Consider the following 21,134-nt stretch of genomic DNA (forward strand, 5'->3'; position numbering starts at 1 on the left):
AAAAAACTTTACCTACCCAATTATTGTATATTGTGAGATAGGTAAGTAAATCATATCATATCATAAAAAGAATCGATCTGAAACTTTCTATATAAGAACGTACTCCCATCTTAAAGGCCGGCAACGCACTAACAACTCCCCTGGTGTTGCGGGTGTCCATGGGCGACGGTGATAAATTATTTAAAATTGACGGCCTTTAAGATGGGAGTTTCTTGAAGATTTGAAGGTCGTATCGGTCCGGAGATACCGCGGGCGACATTGAATTCCACAGCAAATTGCGGTCCCTGAGGTCTAAGGTGTCATGCAAAGTATTTACCTAGTAAGTAATGAAGCCACAGATGGAAATGAAAAACCAAGGGAAGGTAATGAAACACGAATAGAATAATTAATATATGTATAATATAGATTAGGTATATTAAACCCGGTCACTCACGTATTTTAAGTCGAAGACATGTTGAGTAACCTTTGACTTAAAATACGTGAGTACAACAACAAAACAAAATACAACAACTCACACACACTTAACAAAATCTGCAATACTTTAGTTAGGTACGTTTGATTGATTGCCTATTTCTATGAACCCACGGCTATTAGAGGGTTAAAAATATGTGATTTAAACTTACTACAGAATACAGAGTAAGAGTTGGGATGACCCACACTAGCGCCGATGCTAAAATGACGCTAGTGTGTGGTGGCCTTAAAATCACCACATATTAATAGAACATAATATTAAACGCCCTTTGCTCTTGCAGAACAAGTTTGGTAAACTTACATGTGTATACTTCTTAATACTTTTCCCGAAACAAACTTTGAACAAATGGGCAACGAGTTTTGTTTGAGGTGTAATGGTGCTTGGTGATTGATAGTAGTTGCAATATTTAGTTGTTCAGAAATATGTTGGGGGTATTTTAGTACACGTACTTTTATAATTTATAATTTTTCGGTCTAAGAATAAAGCCCTGATTATAATATACAACCATCAATACAGTAGAATCAGGCGTTACTTTGCGGAAATCCATATTAATTAAAACCAAAATATTACTTTGCTAATCCGCGAAAAAGTGACATTCCATTTCCAACTGCAGCTGCAATACTGTTCATTTTACTACGGAAACGCGTCGCTGTCATTGTCAATTTCCATAGTAAAATGAACAGTATTGCAGCTGCAGTTGGAAATGGAATGTCACTCAAAAGGTAACGTGCTAGTCAATCAGTGCTAAACCGTTATACTTACTTGCGTATTTTTACATGCAATTAATGTTCCCACCGCAAAAATAAATACACAAATAAATATAACAAACCACTACCAAAAGAACAATACTCAAAAGGAAAAGAAGGAAGGGAGGAAGGATTCCGTTGCCTGGCGTCAGACTGTCAACATCTGCTCCTGAAGATGCCTCGTAGAGAGGCGAAACAAGTGTCGAGTATTGTTCTTTTGGTGGTGGTTTGTTATATTTATTTTTGCGGTGGGAGGGTGGGAACATTAATTGCATGTAAAAAATACACAAGTAAGTATAACGGGTTAGCACTGATCGACTAGCAGTTATCTTTTCGCGGATGAGCAAAGTAATATTTTGCTTTTAATTAATACAGCCATCAATATTTATTTCCATTTAACGAAGCGAGTAGGTACTTAATTTCCAAATCCAAGACTAAGCCCGGTAACGGACCCTTATCCCGGCGTTAAGTGATTCAAGAGGTTTCCGTTTGCGTCGGCTCGGGAAATACGGATGACGTCACGTACCTATCTTTGACATTCACGGGTCATAAATTTTACCGCGGTTACGGCTGCCATGGGATTCAGTAAATTCCGTTAGCTGGGGAACGGGTTTAATGAGATGATTTAATATTGTGAGGGAAACGATGCGTTTTAAAACAAAACTTCCTTGAGGCATAGATATATTACCTGAATAATATCAAAATGGTTAGTGAACCCTGTATATTCCCTCTATATGAGTGCATATAGAGGGAATATACAGGGTTCACTTATGCTTTTTTAGGCTAAAATTGTCCGACATGTTTTGCTCTAAACAAAGTCCCCCGTCTGTTTGTGCGTTTGTATGTTCGCGATAAACTCAAAAACTACTGAATGGATTTTCATGCGGTTTTCACGGTTCTTGAGGAAGGTTTAGGTATAAGTATAATTTGTCAACCCGTGCGAAGCCGGGGCGACTAATTTTATGATTTTTTTGAATTTAGTTTTTTTTTTGGATGTATAACTTTATTAAATCCACTTCTTACATTTGTGTAACGAATCTCAGCCTTGGAATTGTGAAATCATTTGGTATTCACATAAAGAAAGTCAAACACTCAAATTATTCAACCGTTCCGGCTATAATTCAAGAAAACGGCGGATTTATACACTCTTTCCTTGCAAATGAGTCGCAAAAACCTCCAAAACACTTGAAACTACTGTTGGAACATTTAGGTTCCCCATATATTTTCCTTCGGAATGGGCTACGAAAATATTTTATAAGTTTAACTTCAAAGTAAAACTTAATTCCGGACAGTCTTACTTTACAGGGGCTGTGCACAAATCACGCTAGGTGTTTTCGGCTACTTTTTGACCCCCCTCCCTCTTGGTGATATTTGGTAAAGTTTTTGCTACCCCCCCTCCCCCCACACAACCTCACGTGTATTTTATTGAAGTTTTTTCATTTGACTTTAAGATAAATAGTACATAGAAAATTTTGTTTATTTTTCAATTTTCGTTAAAAAAACTCGCTATTTTGGAGTGCAGAGTGCAGATATGTTTAAAGAAAAAGTAATTACTCATGTGGTAGATTTTTTTTCTTAGTTTTGTTGACTGTAGAAAAATATACGTGAGGTTTCCCTATATATATACCCCCCTCCCCTTATCGAACCTCGCGTGATTTGTGCACAAGCCCGCAATGTAAACTGAAAATGTGATTAAATTTTAAGCCTTGCATGCAGGAAGTACGAGGTTTCCTGCTTTTCTAGCGAGAATGTTTACCGCAAATGTTTGCCATCTTCGAGGCTGACGCGTATCTCATCCAATTTAAAATATCAGTTTTTTCCGTACCCAAAGGGTAAAAAAGGGACCCTATTACTAAAACTCCACTGTCCGTCCATCTGTCTGTCTGTCCGTCTGTCGGTTTGTCTCCAGGCTATAACTCATGAACCGTGATAGCTAGGCAGTTGAAATTTTCACAGGTGATGTATTTCTGTTGTCGCTATAACAACAAATACTAAAAACAGAATAAAATAAAGATTTAAGTGGGGCTCCCATACAACAAACGTGATTTTTGACCGAAGTTAAGCAACGTCGGGCGGGGTAAGTACTTGGATGGTGACCGTTTTTTATTTTGCCTTTTTTTTGCATTATGGTACGGAACCCTTCGTGCGCGAGTCCGGCTATAACTCATGAACCGTGATAGCAAGACTGTTAAAAATTTCACAGATGATGTATTTCTGTTGCCGCTATAACAACAAATACTAAAAACAAAATAAAATAAATACGAGTATGTGTGTGCTCCTATACAACAAACGTACGACGAAATCGAAATCGAAACGTTTTTATTATCGAAAACGGCTCACACTTGGCGGGTTTTATTATTAAAATCGAAGCGGCACTGGTAAGAGTGGTAGGTAAGGCAGTCTTTTAATTTTGCCGTTAGATGCAGAAGCGATTCGATTCATTGAGATGAAAAAAAAGCAGTTTTTGTCAACATGGATAGAATGTTTATACAGTGAAACCTAGATAAGTGGGATCTCAAGGGACGAGGAAATTTGTCTCACTTAAAGAGGTTTTCCACTTACCCAGGCTCCCAGTTGGCCAGGTACAAATAAATTTCTGTCTCATTTACAGAGGGTCCCATTAATAGAGGTGAGAATAGAGGATATATCTCAATTATAGAGGTGGTTAATAAGGTATTTTGTAATTATCTTTAAATGTTTAGGTAAAATAATCGTTATCCCTAAATATTTTATAAGTCTATTTAAATATTTCTTTGAATTTATTTTGAATGATTTTCCAAAGGAAAGATTTTTTCAATTAATTGATACGGACGGAAGACGCAATGAGTATTAGAAATTAATTAAATGAAAATTTGTTTATTCTTGTTACTTATCAAGATTTCAGATTTCGTTTCGATAGTTTTAACTACCTACATAAAGTAACTAAATTAAACTTGAAGTTGTTTAGACACAATTAAGCAAATGCGAGATTTGTGGATAGACTAAGAGTCAGGAAGAATACGGAAATAGATCAATAAAGTACAAGTTAGAGAGGTCATAGATTGACGTTATCTCAGATACAGAGGTAATTCGTATAAATTCTAAAAAATACAATTAGGAAAATGTAATCTTATAAATATAGTCTCAGTAAAAGAGGTAAAATACACTCTCTGTCTCAATTATAGAGGTAAATGTGACTATAAAATCACAATAACTAATCCCAGTTATAGAGGTTCTTTTTTTCTCACTAACAGAGGTAATTCAGTGCTAAAGTGTCGGGACCGCACCATGAGTCCCAGCTATAGAGGTTTCTCACTTATCCAGGTCCCACTTAACCAGGTTTCACTGAATTATGAATGAGAAGTTAATGTTAAAGTTGATTTTAAATTAGTCGAATGTTTTTTTGAGGTAAATATTATAAATAGATAACAGCATTTTAGCTTACCGTGCTTTACGGTATCGTCTTGGGTCGTCCCATTCGTTTTTCGTCAAGTTCTTAAATTAGTCCTATTCTGCTTTCGTCACTCATTCTACATTCGTCACAATTGTCGGTAGCTTTCAATGTAGAATGTGTGACGAAAGCAGAATAGGACTAATTTAAGAACATGACGAAAAACGAATGGGACGACCCAAGACGATACCTGCTTTACGTACTTATTACAAAATTTCGAACTATTTTTAATTTTTCTCTTTGGAAATTTCGCACTTTTGGTAACATTCTGACGGTAGATTTATTCGGTGGTTTAGCCCCTAGGGCGGTAATCGGCCGGTAGCGTCCATCAAATATTCTCCAAATCACCCATTCAAGGTTATCTTGTTAAACAAAAACAGTTGTTTCTTTAACACACACAAGCTATTTTCTACTAGCTACTTATATCGGTCGGGATGTATATGATATATGAGGTACTCGGTTTTGTACCTCATATATCATATACATCCCGACTGATTAAGCGTATTTAAATATAGGCAATATTCTCCAAAAAAGGCAAGCGAGGTCGTGCGTCAACAATTTTCAGGGTGAGCTATAGAGCGGACCGTATGTAAATAGGTAATTTTAAGGCGAACACGTATTTTCCGAAGCAAAAAAAAAACAATGAGCTCGCCCTATACGGACTATTTGACGGCCCAGTGATAAAAAGGATCAAAAAGGCGCTTCCGTACCAAATTTTGAAAACGGATCAACCCCTGAATATATTGAGCTGCCTTTGTCCAGATGTCAGGTTAGGTTACGTTCATTTTTAACAATTTCTCAAGCATGAAAATGTTTTTTTAATGGAATAGATAGAGAATGTTTTTTTACTATGCATTTTAAAAAAATTTTTGGAGCACAAAAAACAGGGATAACTAATAAAAAATAAAGATAAAGCTATAAAACCGATAAAACGGTACGTGCGACGTCACCCGATTCAGTCTTTTAGTTTTCCAGAGCGAAAAACAAATTTTATCAAATTTTGAGGCTTATTTTTTTATATATCTAGAGCGTTTAAGCTATGAAATGGCGCGAGCGACAGGGGCAATGCAAGTATTTAAATTGCCATGGCGACATACAGAGCTTTTAGTACCGTAGTTTATGGCTCGTCTACACGATGGGCCAACGCCGGCCACTCCAAGGGACGCATTTATGCGTTAGAGGGAGCAAGTGATATGGCTATCTCATTCTACCGCATGGCTGCGTCCCTTGGACTAGCCGGCGTTGGCCCATCGTGTAGAGGAACCATTATACTTTCCAAACGGTATTCACCGCGTTATAATGAAATATCTTTGGTTTCTGGCCACTGGTGTAATATAATGTCGGTAGACTTCCAAAATAGCGTTACGGTAACATTAACAACATAACCGGTACAAATATATAAGCGGTTTTGATGTCTATTATCGTTCTACACAAACCAAAAACGTTATTAAAAAAATGTATTGATTTCTGACTAGGTACTTTTTGGGTCCATAATTTGTTAATATACTATACAATTATACACTGAAACATTAAACTTACAACTAAGGTTAACTTATATAACTATCTTAGGACGTATCCCTGCGCATTGAAATTAAATTATGATCAAAGCATAATATAAAGTCATGACTTTCTATTATGTCTGCATCTGCAGACGCTCCAATATCAATCTTCTAACATAAAGAAAATAACCCAGCTTGTTCCGGAAGGAAGAACCTTCAAAACTTCACGTAATACATCATTTACGAACGTACACGGACGTGACAGGCAAGTAATTGCGTATACACCTCTTGTATTTGAACGATGAATTTGCTTAATGATATTTAAATACGCGCCGGTTAAATATGCTTAATTATGCTGTGTTGTTTTAAGATGTGTTTTGCGCGTGAAGCTTGAGGTTTGGCCAAGTGGGAGTTAACTCGTGTAAACCCTTAGGGGAGACCGAGGTGAGTTGTGACAGAGGAGAGTTGAGACATCGTAGATTTTTTGGCATCTATTAACTAGAAACTACGTCGCAACAGTGTGCGTTTGTTAGCTCGTAACTTGAACTAACAAACGCGCGCTATGTCACAACTCTCCTCTGTCACAACTCACCTCGGTCTCCCCTACACGTTGGTTTTCGGGTATTACGGAACTCCAAATGCCCATAATTACGAGTATGTCTAATTCTCCACATTCGAGTGTTTTACTGAAACTGGCCCTTTGTCTTTCTTGACAGAAAAATATTGTCTTTAGACTTGGACCGTCAAGGGAAAAACTACTATTATCTTAATACGAATGAATGAACTGCGTCTGAACTATTGTACAGACAATTGTGTGCTTAATTGAGCGAGGTTGTATGTGGGGGGGGGGGGGGGTCTCAGCGCAAAATTGTAGTTTTAGTATTGAACTTAGTGCCTATCTTTCGGCTTCATCATCAGACCTTGAAACCTAATCGTGGTCAAAGTTCTTTACAAGACTTTTCTAACAAATCCAAACACAGCTATGATACGATACGATGTTCCATCATGAAGTTCCAGTTCATATCTTCCGGCTTCATCATCATCAGTACCATATTATTGTATTGTCATCAGAACTACATACAGCTGCCAATTTTCATGACGCTACGATCCTTGGAAGATGGTTAAATTTGTTACCTTAGATTCCATTACATAGTTACATACAGGTCGACCTAATAAAAGCGTGTTAAAAATAATTAAATTTCTTTATCTACACACATATCATAAACTGTCTATGATGCCTTCAAAATTCGTAAATAATGGCCCACATTACGATAAACTGTTTTGTTACAGCAAATTTCTTATCTGTGAAAATGTGGTAATAGCTCATTACTATATCAAAATCGATTTGGTAATGCATTTCAAATTTCGAACATCTCTGAAAAAAAAAGCAATTTGATTTGACCCCTATTCTAATATCCGTTGAGATGACGTTTTATTCGAAATCAAATGACAATTGCATACAATATTGACAAATCTCGCACGTAAGTTGGTATCGGACGATATGGTAATCGACCCCGACTCTAGTTTGTCTCTGAATTAAAAAAAAAACTACGGATGCGTGACGTGCGTGAAAAAAGTTTTCATTTGCCGCCATTTAACGTACAGTTTATCTTTTAATTAGTTTATAAGTAAAAAATAATTTGTTTTGTTGTTTTTAAAGGAACTATAACAAAAGTTTCGTGTAAAATGTGCGATAAAGATATTTCGGAGACGCCATGTCATATCCGCGAGTTCCGCCAGAGAGCAAAATCGGCTGTAATATCAAGTTAGTGAATATATCATAGAAAGTTTATAATATGTGTGTAGATAAAGCAGTGTATGTAACTGTACATAATTAGGCATTAAAACACTCGTGTGATACTATTATGAAACTCATTTCATTCGTTTCATAAACCCACACTCGTATTTTAATGCCTTTCATTATGTAGCAGTCACATAAACTACTATTAATAAACATTAGGTCTTACACTCGCCTGCCGTACAAAATATTCATAAAATAGAATATAAATTTAGTAGGTACACAGAATATTTTAAGACAAGCAAATTGTAAAACAAAACTTTGAATGCAGTTTTGTTTCTTTAAAAAAATAAAAGAATGTTTCCTTTGAGTAAAGTGCTAGCTTAAGGTTTCAAGGCAGTTTTCCTCCAGGGCCCGTTAATTTTTTCCACCATGTATAACGGATCTTTTTCTCCCACTGACTCTGTGTAAGTCAACGTACGAGTACCAGGTTGATTTGTGATTCAATTAGCGGTACAAATGAGGATGCTGAATCGCCAGACGTGTCTGTTTATTCTCTACCTTTCATATGTGGTTTTTCGTTACAGTTTCCTTATGATTTATTAAATATATTAAAAATATCTGGGAGACATATAAAAACCCAAAATGCGCGTTTTCCCAGAGATAAGACCTAAATCGATTTATCGCTCCCGCTTGCAGTTTTGTTTCTTTTTACAAGCTTTTATTTAGTTTCACCTGACCGTTGTCTGTCTGTCTGTCTGTCTCTCTGTCTGTCTGTCTGTCTGTCTGTCTGTCTGTCTGTCTGTCTGTCTGTCTGTCTGTCTGTCTGTCTGTCTATCTGTCTGTCTGTCTGTCTGTAATAAAAAACTTGCAAGTTAAATTTGATCCACTTCCCGGTTTCCGATTGAGCTGAAATTTTGCATGCATGTATAAATCAGATGACAATGCAATATTATGGTACCATCGAGGTGATCTGATGATGGAGACAGGAGGTGGCCATAGGAATTAACTCTGTGATGAAACAACGCAACCTAATTGTGTTAGGGGTTTTTAGAATTGTCTCGATGAGTATTAGTTGTCCGTTGTAAGAAAAGTACAGTCAGCGATAAAAGCTTGTACAAAATGAAATTTTTGCCAAAAACTTATTAAAAATATGGGAATGTCTCCTTTAAGTAAAATGACCCAACTTAAGGATTTAAGGTGGTTTCCCTCCAGAGCCCGACTTATTTTTCCACACTGTATATAGGTAGTTGACAATACATAGATACGTTCCATAGCTGGAGGTAGGCCAAAATCAGAATCAGAATCAGAAAAATATTTATTGCCACAAAAATACCTTATCAAAAGTACAGTAACAACTTAAATACTAAAATAGTTACAAATTAATTAGAAAGGTAGGTAATTATAATAATATACTAATGATTGGGCAATGGGCTCCAATCTCAGCATATGCCAAGCACTCCAAGCAGAGGGCCTAGCGCTGGTTTTCAGACTGGACCCTTGAGATCGGTCGGTCTTAAATACTTCACTGAAATGTATTATAAAAAAAAAAAAAAATGCGTTTATTTTCAGACAACAAGGTCCATAGTATTGTTAGTACGTACTTAAAATAACAAATATAAACTAAAATTACAACTAAAAAAAAAAAACTAAAATTATTAATACTAAACTAATAGGTACTACAACTAAAGTGAGGTTACTATTACTTAAATAACAAATCTAAAACTCAAAGCCCTGCATGACAGCCGTGCGAGCGGTTCACCGAGGCGCACGCACAATCGGAGCATGCAGCTCGTTAAACCTGCCGAGCACGGCGCTGTCCTGCCTCCCGGCCACGACCCATACATTTTTAATTTTCTCCGCAGATTAATGCAGGTTTCGTATCGGTGCTTTCCAAATCAGATTTTTATTACAAATCTACATGTGTTATTGTAAATCTGCATGTGATTTTTATTTTAAATCATGTACATATTAAAATATCAATAACAATATAAATAGTTAAAAAATGCATGCTTTCTTTTCTACTAACAATAGTATATAAGTCACGATTGTAAACATTTACCTTAATATTAAGTAAGAGTTGAGGGCGGCGCGCCAACAAACTGGTTACTCCAGTTTGGCGCATTTATTGTATATATGTATCATTGTAATTGTTTATATGAATAAATGAATTAATAATTAATAATTATTTAATTGGTACAAACAAGAATTGATCAAACTAGTATTGTATGACATCTATTTCAGTGCAAATACTATTCAGGCTTATTGATAAGACAGTTCAAATCCAAATAATCAATATGTCGATATTAATCTTGCACGTACATATTTGCGGTCAAATTTCCGGTCGGCCATCTCTCATCTATCGGAAGTTGACGAAACTAATTGTCACAGGATCCCAAGCCATTTCCGACGTTAATAATAGATGCCTACAAATGATTTCTCGTTTATTGTTACACCGTAGCACAGAATAAATAATAGTACTACAGGAGACTCACTCCTAACAAAACGCGTCTGTTACGACAGCACTACTACTGCCACAGAATAAATAATAGTACTAAGTACAGAAGACTCACTCTCTAACAAAACGCGTCTGTTACGATCAGCACACATATGGCCGCTAGGTGGCGACAGCGCCACGCGCGGCTTATGGCAAACCCCAAAATTGGGGCGAACGGATGTACTTTTAGCTACCTGTAGCAAAGCGACGAAATCGCGGAGTGAGACACGCCTGCTACTGCACAGATATGGCCGCTAGGTGGCGACAGCGCCACGCGCGGCTCATGGCTTTCCCCAAAATTGGTGTGGAACGAATGTACTTTTAGCTACCTGTAGCAAAGCGACAGAATCGCGGAATTCGAGGAGTGAGCCACGCCTGACCGTAGCAAAACTGTAGCCTTACCACGACTGCCTCAGCAGTGTTAAACTGACTATTCGCTAACGTACTTAATCTCTATACATCTCGCTTGCACTAATATGCGAGTACGAGCGAGATGCATAAGTTCATTCTCTTATAACTATGAAGACGGGCCTTATTGGGCACTAACATATAGACGATGCGAGAACTCGCATGCGAGTTTGATTGCATTGCGGGTTTTGATTGGTCGGTTGAACTGGACGTAACCAACAGTCCGCAATGTAACTAAAATCGCATGCGAGTTCGCCCGCCGTCTAAATCAGCCTTTAGAATGGTGCTAGTTCAGCGGTGTTACTCACGAACTCGAGCCAAACGTGCAGTCTAACGCAACTATAGTAGCGACCAATCGCGCGCCACCCCAATTCCACCCCAATTTTGGAGAAAGCCATAAGCCGCGCGTGGCGCTGTCGCCACCTAGCGGCCATATCTGTGCTGATCGTAACAGACGCGTTTTGTTAGAGAGTGAGTCTTCTTTACCTACTATTATTTATTCTGTGATATAAGTCAATGGGCAAGGCAAGTTAAAAAAAAGGTTGTAAAAAGTGTGTGAATCGTAAAGAGTACCTCGAAGTACAATATTCGACAAGTTCCAATACTTGACACAATAATTCCAAAAATTGGTATCATAAAAGAGCCGTGTGGGATATCCATAACAACAACTTTGAAACCGCGCGTGTGGATGACATCTTTGACATAGTACTCAAAGGGTAAAATAACATATTATTTTACCCTTTGAGTAAGTTCCGGTACCATTTACTCGTATTTATGAAACAGTACCGTTTCGGTGTGACAAGCTGTCATTGAACCTACCGTGCTGGGGGAGTGGGGGGTAATGGAGGACCCCGGGGATAGGGCGGAAATCTGAAACCGGTATTTGACGTCCGATCCCGATTGTCCTCTATAACTTTTACGTCATCATTAATAGGGATTCTCCGGGTTTATCGGCGATTAATTTTGGATAAACATTAAACAGGTATATTCATGAATATTGGATTCATATATTGGGTAATAATTATTTTCGTTCTCTCCTATATCACGACTAAATTTTATCTTCACAAAAGACTTTTTTTAAATTAAACACCATTACAAAACACTCCAATTCGTTATATGTTTAGGGACAAGACAGTTAAAAGCAATTTTGTCCCTTTTGTTTTATAAAATAATGAAATTGACAGGCGCGAAAGTCTCCGTTTTGACTTGGTTGACCGTAGCGTTAGCGAATAGTTAGATATATTAGAATAGTCTGCTATCGCAAAATGTGAGCATTTCTTGAGGTTCTGTACTTCCAAGTTTAGTCATAACATTCGGAATAATGCCGGGCTGTAACATTTTCTGTTCATACAAAACCCTGTAATTTGATAAGTTGCCACATTAAAATTAATGCTTAATTACGTAAAATATACAGTGCGCAGTGTAACATCTTTGAGTAAAATTTAAATTTATATTAATTTAAATTCTTATTGTGGAATAACTGAATTAAAACCAAAATATTACTTTGCTAATCTGCGAAAAGATAATGTGCTAAAGCAGGCCACTGACGAGCCTTCCAAATGGATGCCGTTACAATGGATTCATCCAAATGGACGGCATCCTAATATTAAACATTGTACGTTTTTGATATTCACGGTCCGGTTCGGATTGCAGCCACGCTATTTGGACTGTTGGAAGGCTCGTCAGTGGCTACCTTTATACTTACTTGCGTGTTTTTGCATAAATTTAACATTGATTGCATTAAAAAAATTTAACATTAAAATACGCTAGTAAGTATACACTGCATGATTGACTAGCACGTTATCTTTTCGCGAATTAGCAATTTGGTTTTGGTTTTTTTTAATATGGATTTCCGCAAAGTAAAGGGGCCCACTGATTAACAGTCCGCCGGATATTATCGGCGTGTCAGTTGTTCGGAACTATCAAAATTTTGTTCTAACTGACAGGCCAATACCGTCCGGCGGACTGTTAATCAGTGGGCCCTTTATTGCCTGATTCTATACACTATTGATTGATAACTGTTCATACATACCTGTATATTACAAAAATTACAGCAACATCAACAGGTGTGGCTCACTCCGCGATTTCGTACCTTTGCTAAAAGTACATCCGTTCCACACCAAATTTGGTGGCTAGCCATAAACCGCGCGTGGCGCTGTCGCCACCTAGCGGCCATATCTGTCCTGATCGTAACAGACGCGTTTTGTTTGAGAGTGAGTCTTCTGTATACTGTGTGTGTCTGTGTGAGTGTGTGTGTGTTTGGTACTAGTACTATTACTTATTCTGTGACATCAATTAATCTCGCAGCTATCATATTTCACAGGTACATCAAGCCTATTCACCCACCAATCATCTCGACGTCAGACCTCATCAGATGACCCGAAGGATAACCCGTCAATCATTACAACCAATCATTTTCCACCTGTCACTACCTTACTACTAGGATATAGAGTGTATATTCCTATAACTAGAGGTCTTGTTAAGCTGGCAGGTTTAATTCGAAATGGATATGCGATCTGTGGGTAATGGTATTCGAGTGCAAATTACCTAGGGGATGGTAACTTACGCAAGCTCTTGTTTGATTATATCAGGCAATGCATATTAGACTTTATGTTTTGAAGATAAGGTGTATATTACAGTGAAGGTAACGAATATGGTATACTTTGTAGACAACTCGTGATATTGCGTTTAAGCGACAAATTCAGTTGCCGCCTGTTGTCAGAATATTTTCGTCAGGCTCTGCGCGTGAAAATAGATTCTTCGCTTTAGGCGCATTTGTCCCACCGCCGACGATGAGCGATAAGTGAGTAGAACGACAAACTAGAAACGAGTGGGCGAGCGGCGAGAAGCGAGTGTTAGCTCCAATAGATTTGTCGCTCGGCTATAGGCGAGTGTTCGAGTGCGACGGGCTATACTCGCGTCACTCGCTCGGGCGGTGCAGCGTAGCCGAACACGCAGACGTCGCAGACTTGTTCAAACTACGAAGCGAGCATCGCCGAGCGAGTACCGCTGAGCTAGTTTTATCTTATCGCGGCGACAAACTAGTAGAGCGAGTGTTCTCGCCGGCAGTGTGAACAGCCAGCGATGAACTATTAATATATGTGTCTCTTTTACTAACACAGGATCCTAATCTTTTGTTCGTTTCTTGGGCGAGAAAATCGCCGATAGTTAATCGCTTACTCGCCCTTGGTGGGACAAGTGCCTTATCCAGCTGTGGAATTAGCTCACTGCCGAGGTTTTTCGATAGGCTCTATAGGGTTCTACAAAACAGGAGTTTACAGGTTTTTAAAGGGTTGGTAAAACGCAACACATTTAGTGTTGCAGGCGTCCATAGGCTACGGTGACTGCTTACCATCAGGCGGGCCGCTTGCTTGTTTGTCACTGATGTGGTATAAGTAAAATATTTAAGATATGTTTTTAGGTGTTTTTGTATACTTATTTTTACGCGTCAAGATTCCTTGGACACGTTGAAATAGGAATGCAACGCAGTTGTATTTGTATGAATTAAAGTTATATCTGGTCGAAAAAATTTCACTTTTTCACAGTTACATTATATTTATAACAAATCGAGATCAAATTCATAATCTGTTTGTATAATCACAATACGCCTCAGGGTCGCAGATAGATATATTATTATTATATAAAATGATGGTTCGTCAATTCTTGGGATTAGTTGTCATTAGTTGTGTTGGGATTTGGGATGAGCCATGGCAAAATGTCGGGATAACGCGAGAACGCGAAATTATAGTTCGTAGCAGCCACCCAGATAACTATTGCTACGAGATGCTACGATCCTCGCTACGCCAACGCCGTAGCGCAAGTTGCGTTTCTTGTCAAATAGTTTCTCTATCGTATCTTTATCGCTCGACAAATTTATCGGCGGCGAAAAATTGACCTAGCCAGGTCTTATCTCTGAGAAAACGCGATTTTTTGAGTTTTTATATTTCCCGAGCAAAGCTCGGTCTCTCAGATATTGAATTTTAGTACCTATTGGGGCGCCGACCGCCAAAAAGGATTCGATTGGGCTGAAATAGTATATTTATGAAAGGCCTGGTTATAATGCAAAATAATTACAACATCGAGCTGATCTGATGATGGAGGCGGTGGTTGCCATAGGAACTAGATGATATAACTACGCAACTTTATTGAGTTTGGGTTTGTACTCGTATTAAGATAATAGGATGGGTGATAAAATAATAGTTATTTGTTTTACAAGGGGGCGAAGTTGTTGTTTAACCGCTGTGCTAATATAGATACCCGAGCAAGCGAAAGATTCCAAATTCGAAAAATGGAATCTTGAGCGATGCGAGGGTTTCAAAGCACGAGGGTTAAACAAAATTTGCCCCCGAGTGAAACACAAAATTTTTCACCACACCAAACCGAAGCAAATATTAAATGTAGAATATCAGACAAAATCAAACCAAATCAAATCCAAATGAATGTTATTAAATATTTATCATCCAAAATCGTCATTTAAAAGTCAATTCTAATACCAAACATAAGAAAACAACTCGAAATTTGCATTTGATTACTTTGCCTCACATGTGAATAAAATGCAACTTTGCTATCAGTTTTTGAAGTGCAAAGTAAGCCTTTCCGAGCTGGTGTGGTGAAAATATATTTAAAGTGTTATATTTAGTAGTCTGTGCGGAAAGAGAAGAGTTTTAGAATGTATTGGGTCCCGTACAATACATTTCACGACACTTCTCTTTCTGCACAGACTCTACCATTGAAAGAAAAATAATTTATTATAAAAAAAAAAACAAAAATATTTAAATATTTGACAAAAAACTTCTTTTCCCTATAAATATCCGCTTAGCAATTAATTAAGCTATTTTCAAATTTAGCTACAAATCCAATAATCCAATCAAATTAAATGGCTAATTTTATTACGAGGAAAATTACGGCAGAATTTAAGACTTAATTAAACTTTATCTCGCTGACACTTTCCAGTAATAAAAAACCTCTTCCCACTCTGGTGATTAATCGTCTTTAAAGATAAAGTAGAAGCTACGTTATATAATTTCCAAAATAGAATACCTAATTAACGGCCTGATTCGAACTTTAAATGCGTCAAAAATTTGCTTAAGACGAAACAGGAGCTGAGTTTTAAATATTTTAGATAAATGTAACCGTCTCGCTAACGGAAGCGGCTCCTAAAACTAGTGCGATAAGGACAAGGCGAAAAATCCTGCGTAAAAATCTCAAAATGGAGGTTTCGTACTCGACTGTTTCCTCCTCCAAAACTTAAGCAATCGTAACCAAATTTGGAAATATAAATGATTATGAAATTATCTGTGTCGGACCGTTTTGTTTTTTTGGCTAATTGATATCAGTTTTGAATACTACGCCTCTCGTTGCGGCATAGTCAATTAGGCCATTTCGGCCATTTTTGAAGGGCTCTAGCGCCTTAAAAAACAAAAATATCAAAAAAAGCAAAACGGTTCGACACAGATATTGACAATATTAATCTGTGTTGAAAAAATTATTGCTCTAGCATCAAAAACCATGGAGGAAACAGTCGAGTACGTTTGTATGGAGAAATGACCACTCCTGTTGGCTCTTAAGATACGATATGCGCGACAATATTTGCGTCCATATGATGGTCTTGTGTGTATCGTCCGTCACAAACACACGCAAACGTCTAGAGCCTAGTCTACATAGGTCTTTGTTGAAACTGGTAAACAAAGGATCCTGATAGGCGGATTATACAGCTTGTGCAGTGTATGTGTCCATATTAGCATAACTAAACCCACATGACATGAATTTATGTGTCCTGCCGGGCTAGCACATAATTGCGTCGCGACAGTTGCATTAACCGTCTTTAATTGACATGGTTAGATAACGATGGGTTGTCAATCTCGCCGCGAGATACTGTCGCGCCAATCATGTGCTAGCCCGGCTGCTAGTGATAGGTAATAACACAGAATAAATAATAGTACCGTACAGAAAGGACACTTTCTACAAAACTGAAGTATGACAGCGATTCAGGGATGAATCATGCTATAACCCTTTTTAATGTGTGGCACTATTCCTTTGGGCTATTTAGGGTTGTCAAAGTTCAAGCGATTATCTTATCTGTGGTCGTGCACGCAAAAGGACGTCAAGTGGTGCCAACCCTAAGTACATCGATGGGCCTTATGCCTTTTGTAATAAGGTCCACCGATGTCCAGTTAAGAGTGTTGCTACTTGCTGTTTGTATACCGGGTGTGGCCTGTAACATGAGCAAATAATTAAAACATGGATTGTACTCCTCAAACGGTGACACTTTTGTTCAACAACTTTTAAAAATTATGAAGTACGAGTATTTATACTTCCAATTATTCATACAAAATAAACATTATCTTCAATGGACACCATCGCCACGCCATATCATTTGTGATTGACGTTGCTTGTCATGCCTTAAACATAACAAAATTCGCAATACATTGCGTCTTAGAATAAACTTTAAAGTGTATTAAAAATAAAATCACAAGTTATTTTCAAAAGTTGCTGAACAAATGTTGATCAGAATGAGGAGTACAGCCTACAGTTAAATGTTTTGCTCGTATTACAGGCCACACGCGGTATTGAAATCTCTGCAATATCTTGTGATTTTTACATATTTCTGAGAATAAAAACAATAAAGGATTGTAGGAAAAAAGGGTCGGACGTAATTCAATATTTCGACGAATTTGGATACGCGTAATGCGTAGAGGTATGTATAATGTTAAATTATTATTTATTATCAATGTCAGACCCTTATCTCGATCTTCTTTTGTTTATCCTTAAAATTTCCTTAATATAAGAGTTGATGAAGTAAAAAGGGTTTTTTGACCAATAATAGAAAAATATTAATAAACCCTTCTAAAAATAAAACAATAATAAAAATTTTCATCCATCAATAAAATAGACTTTTGGTCAATAGTTTTATCAATAAACCTGAATTTACCTTTGTTTGAGATTCTACTTAACGATAGGTATGAAATCCAGACGGATAACAAAAATAACAAGTTTTTGGCAAAAATTCAATTTTTGGTACTGTAAGCTTTTATCGCTGACTGTACTTTTCTTACTACAGACAACTAATACTCATCGAGACAATTCTAAAAACCCCTAACACAATTAGGTTGCGTTATTTCATCACAGAGTTCCTATGGCCACCTCCTGTCTCCATCATCAGACCAGCTCGATGGTACCATAATATTGCATTGTCATCTGATTTATACATGCATGCAAAATTTCAGCTCAATCGGAAACCGGGAAGTGGATCAAATTTAACTTGCAAGATTATTTGATTACAGACAACGGTCAGGTGAAACTAAATAAAAGCTTGTAAAAATAAAATATATTCAAACGCGGAAATCATTTTTTGCCAATCAAGGGCCGCCGCAAAAACAACGAAGCTTAATTTCCTTTGAAAGTTGAATATTAATTGCGAACGGAAACATTTATTCCGAAAGATTTAAGCAAAGAAAATGAATAATATCAACTCGCTCAGGTGAAAAGAAAACTCTTCGAAGAACTGAATCTTTGGTGAGACACCGTATTTAAATGTCCTTACTCTCAATTGGAATTATTCGATTACCAACCTTAAATCAAACCAAATAGACTTTAAATTTCATTATGAATTAAGACGTCTGTGATATTTTAAGTAAAAAATAAATCGAGAGGCAAGCATAGAAAACTTGCACTATAAAGTGTATTTTAAATAAATAAATCTTGGTTTTTAAAACTCAGTCCTTAGGAAAATTAACGTGCACGTTTAAAACTCAGCGAGTCGGATAATCGGTTGGCAATTTTAATACCAAAAACTCTTTTCTGTACAAACGTATACTACAAACTTAGTTCCGATTTATCTCTCTGGATAAATATTGAAATGATAGAAAATATTTTTACGCGATTTGATGTAACTATATCAGCTTCGCCCATTCGCTATTTTTAGTGTTCCGTACAAAACTTTGTTTACGGAACACTTATGGGATCACTTCGGTCTTGCAAATCAGTTAAATAAGTTTTTCTCAGAGACCGTTTGACATAGATACCTAAAATTTGGAACAGTTATAGCAATTACCACTACTCATATTGTGAATAAGTCAAAACTGCTTGTTTCTTATTAAAGGGGGAAATTTAGGGGGTTGAGAGGGGTAGGCTGAAACTTTTTTCATTTGTAAGAATCGTGTGGGGTACCATTAGAAAGCTTGCAAAAAATTGAGTCGATGGACTGATTTTGACTTCATTTTAGACTGCAATAGTTTCGTCAAAAAATGCATTTAAAGTTGCAAGTTTTCATACAAAAATTTTCACCTCTGTCCTGGCGATTTTCGCGAAAACTATAGCTAACAGGCAGCTGACCAGTCAATACCCAACTTAAAGAAGCATGGAGACGGCGGGAAAATTATCAGCTTAACTTTATCTTTATTAGTTTTTCAACTGCAGCTTGACCTTTGGTTGCTTAGGGCTAGCTAACTGATGCTTACACTGGTCAATTCATAGTAGGCGAGAAACATCCTTAGTTAAAACTTTGGCATTGAAATTTATGACTTATGACTTTGACACAAAGTTTAATTCTGCTTGCTTATTTTTGTGGGATATTTAATTTTATCTCAATAGCCTACTATAAGTATGAGAGAGATCTACAAAATACGGCCTTATTATATTGCAAATAAGTTTCAATTTCGAACGGGCTTTCCAAGCAATGGACTATTAGGCATCTCAAAAATCTGAAAAATTCAAATTAAGAATTCCGTTCTTGACTGTCGTTGTGTTTTTTTTTTCCACAATAGGACACATAGAGTTAGTAAGGCGTATAGAGATAATAAAGTCATTTAATATTTATGAACAGCTTTGGCCTCATGTATAGATTTTATTGAGAGTATCTGATTCGTCGAAACAATATACACAATATTCCTTTTCATTAAGTACCATTACATTTCTGTATTAATTGTATAATTATAATATCTATTAATTATATTCAGTACTTATGTATATTTTTGAACGGATCGGTGAGCAACAAGATTCAGGGCTATAACCGCGAAAATAGAAGTTCGCAAATTGCGAGCATTTTTCTCTGTCACTCTAATTACGCCTTCATTGGAGTAAAAGAGAAAGATCCCCGCAAATTGCGAATTTCGGTTTACGCGGTAGCCCCTCAGTCCTGTTGCGAGAAAATTATTTTGGAAGACATTAATAGTATATGACAGTTAAATATCACAGTTTTTAGAAACAAAGGTAAAATTGACGAAATATTTAAAGTAAGCCGATCTTGTTTTTTAGCAGTTCTAAATAATATTAAAGTCTATACATATATATGGCATAGAACTAGAAACAAAATCAAATAAAAAATAATAATGAGTTCTAAATTCAAATTGAAGGAGTATACATTTTAAGGTATTATAGGCCAAGCGCGCACCACGATATTAATTTTTGCGACACGATTTTAGAATCGCGCTGTAATATATCGCAGAAAATTCACTGCGCGCACTGCGATGAAAATGAAAAAGTCGACCAGTCGCTCGTCATGAAACGTGTCTTTAATATGCGATTGCTGTATGACTTTGAGCATTTATAACACAAAGGTGATCCCCGTCTATTTCCATAATTAAATGGTCAACATCTAGCGTCTCATTTTGAGACTCCATTGGAGATGCAGGTGCCGAGATGTTGGGGTTTGGAGAGCGAAATGCCGACTGAGGTCCGGCCGGGGTGCGATTTTATTATTATAGTGCGCGCGGGGCCATACAACTCCGCATGCTGCAATTCACTTTGCGACAGTCGCGGAAAAATGTGACAAATCACAATTTAAAAATCGCTGCGATTTTTTTGTCGCATATGCGCGCACTAACATATAAACACATACGTTGCATTTCTGCGACAAAATTATCGCAGGACAAAAAATCGTGGTGCGCGCTTGGCCTTACTCTAAATTATTATAATACATCAAGCATTCGCGAGATGCTCGACTTCGGTATTCAAACACAAAGCAATAGTACAAGAATCTAACTAAATGCAAAGGCCGAAGGAGCGATTCGAAGATCCGAAGCGTCCGACAGACGCGCGCCTCCCGTAACTTTTCCAAGTATTTTTAAGTACAAGTGTCTAAGTCGCAAGATCCAAAGGCTGAAGTCGCATTGGGCCGAAAGCCCGAAGCATCCAGGAGGTCAGTTCTAAACACAGGTAATTAATACAAGTGTCTAAATGCGAAGGCCGGAGGCCGAGCTCCGCGTAGGGCCGAAGGCCCGACGCCTGCAAGATGTCAGTGGTTAAACACAGAACTGACAGCCTGGACGCTTCGGGCCTTCGGCCCCACGCGGAGCTCGGCCTTCGGCTTTCGCATTTAGACACTTGTACTATTGATCTGTGTTA

At 37.4% G+C, this 21,134-nt stretch overlaps 1 protein-coding gene and 1 long non-coding RNA gene across 2 annotated transcripts in view; both read left to right on the forward strand.

Moving 5' to 3' along the window:
- The window catches only part of LOC134671780 (transient receptor potential cation channel trpm), a 410,982-nt gene that overhangs the window by 241,951 nt on the left and 147,897 nt on the right, over nucleotides 1-21,134 (forward strand). The window lies entirely within an intron of this gene.
- LOC134672291 (uncharacterized) lies at nucleotides 992-1,262 on the forward strand. The gene is made up of 2 exons (XR_010099317.1): nucleotides 992-1,061; nucleotides 1,195-1,262. It is a non-coding gene; the product is annotated as an uncharacterized LOC134672291 (long non-coding RNA).

Source organism: Cydia fagiglandana, chromosome 16 (genome assembly GCF_963556715.1).
Source record: "Cydia fagiglandana chromosome 16, ilCydFagi1.1, whole genome shotgun sequence".
NCBI lineage: Eukaryota > Metazoa > Arthropoda > Insecta > Lepidoptera > Tortricidae > Cydia > Cydia fagiglandana.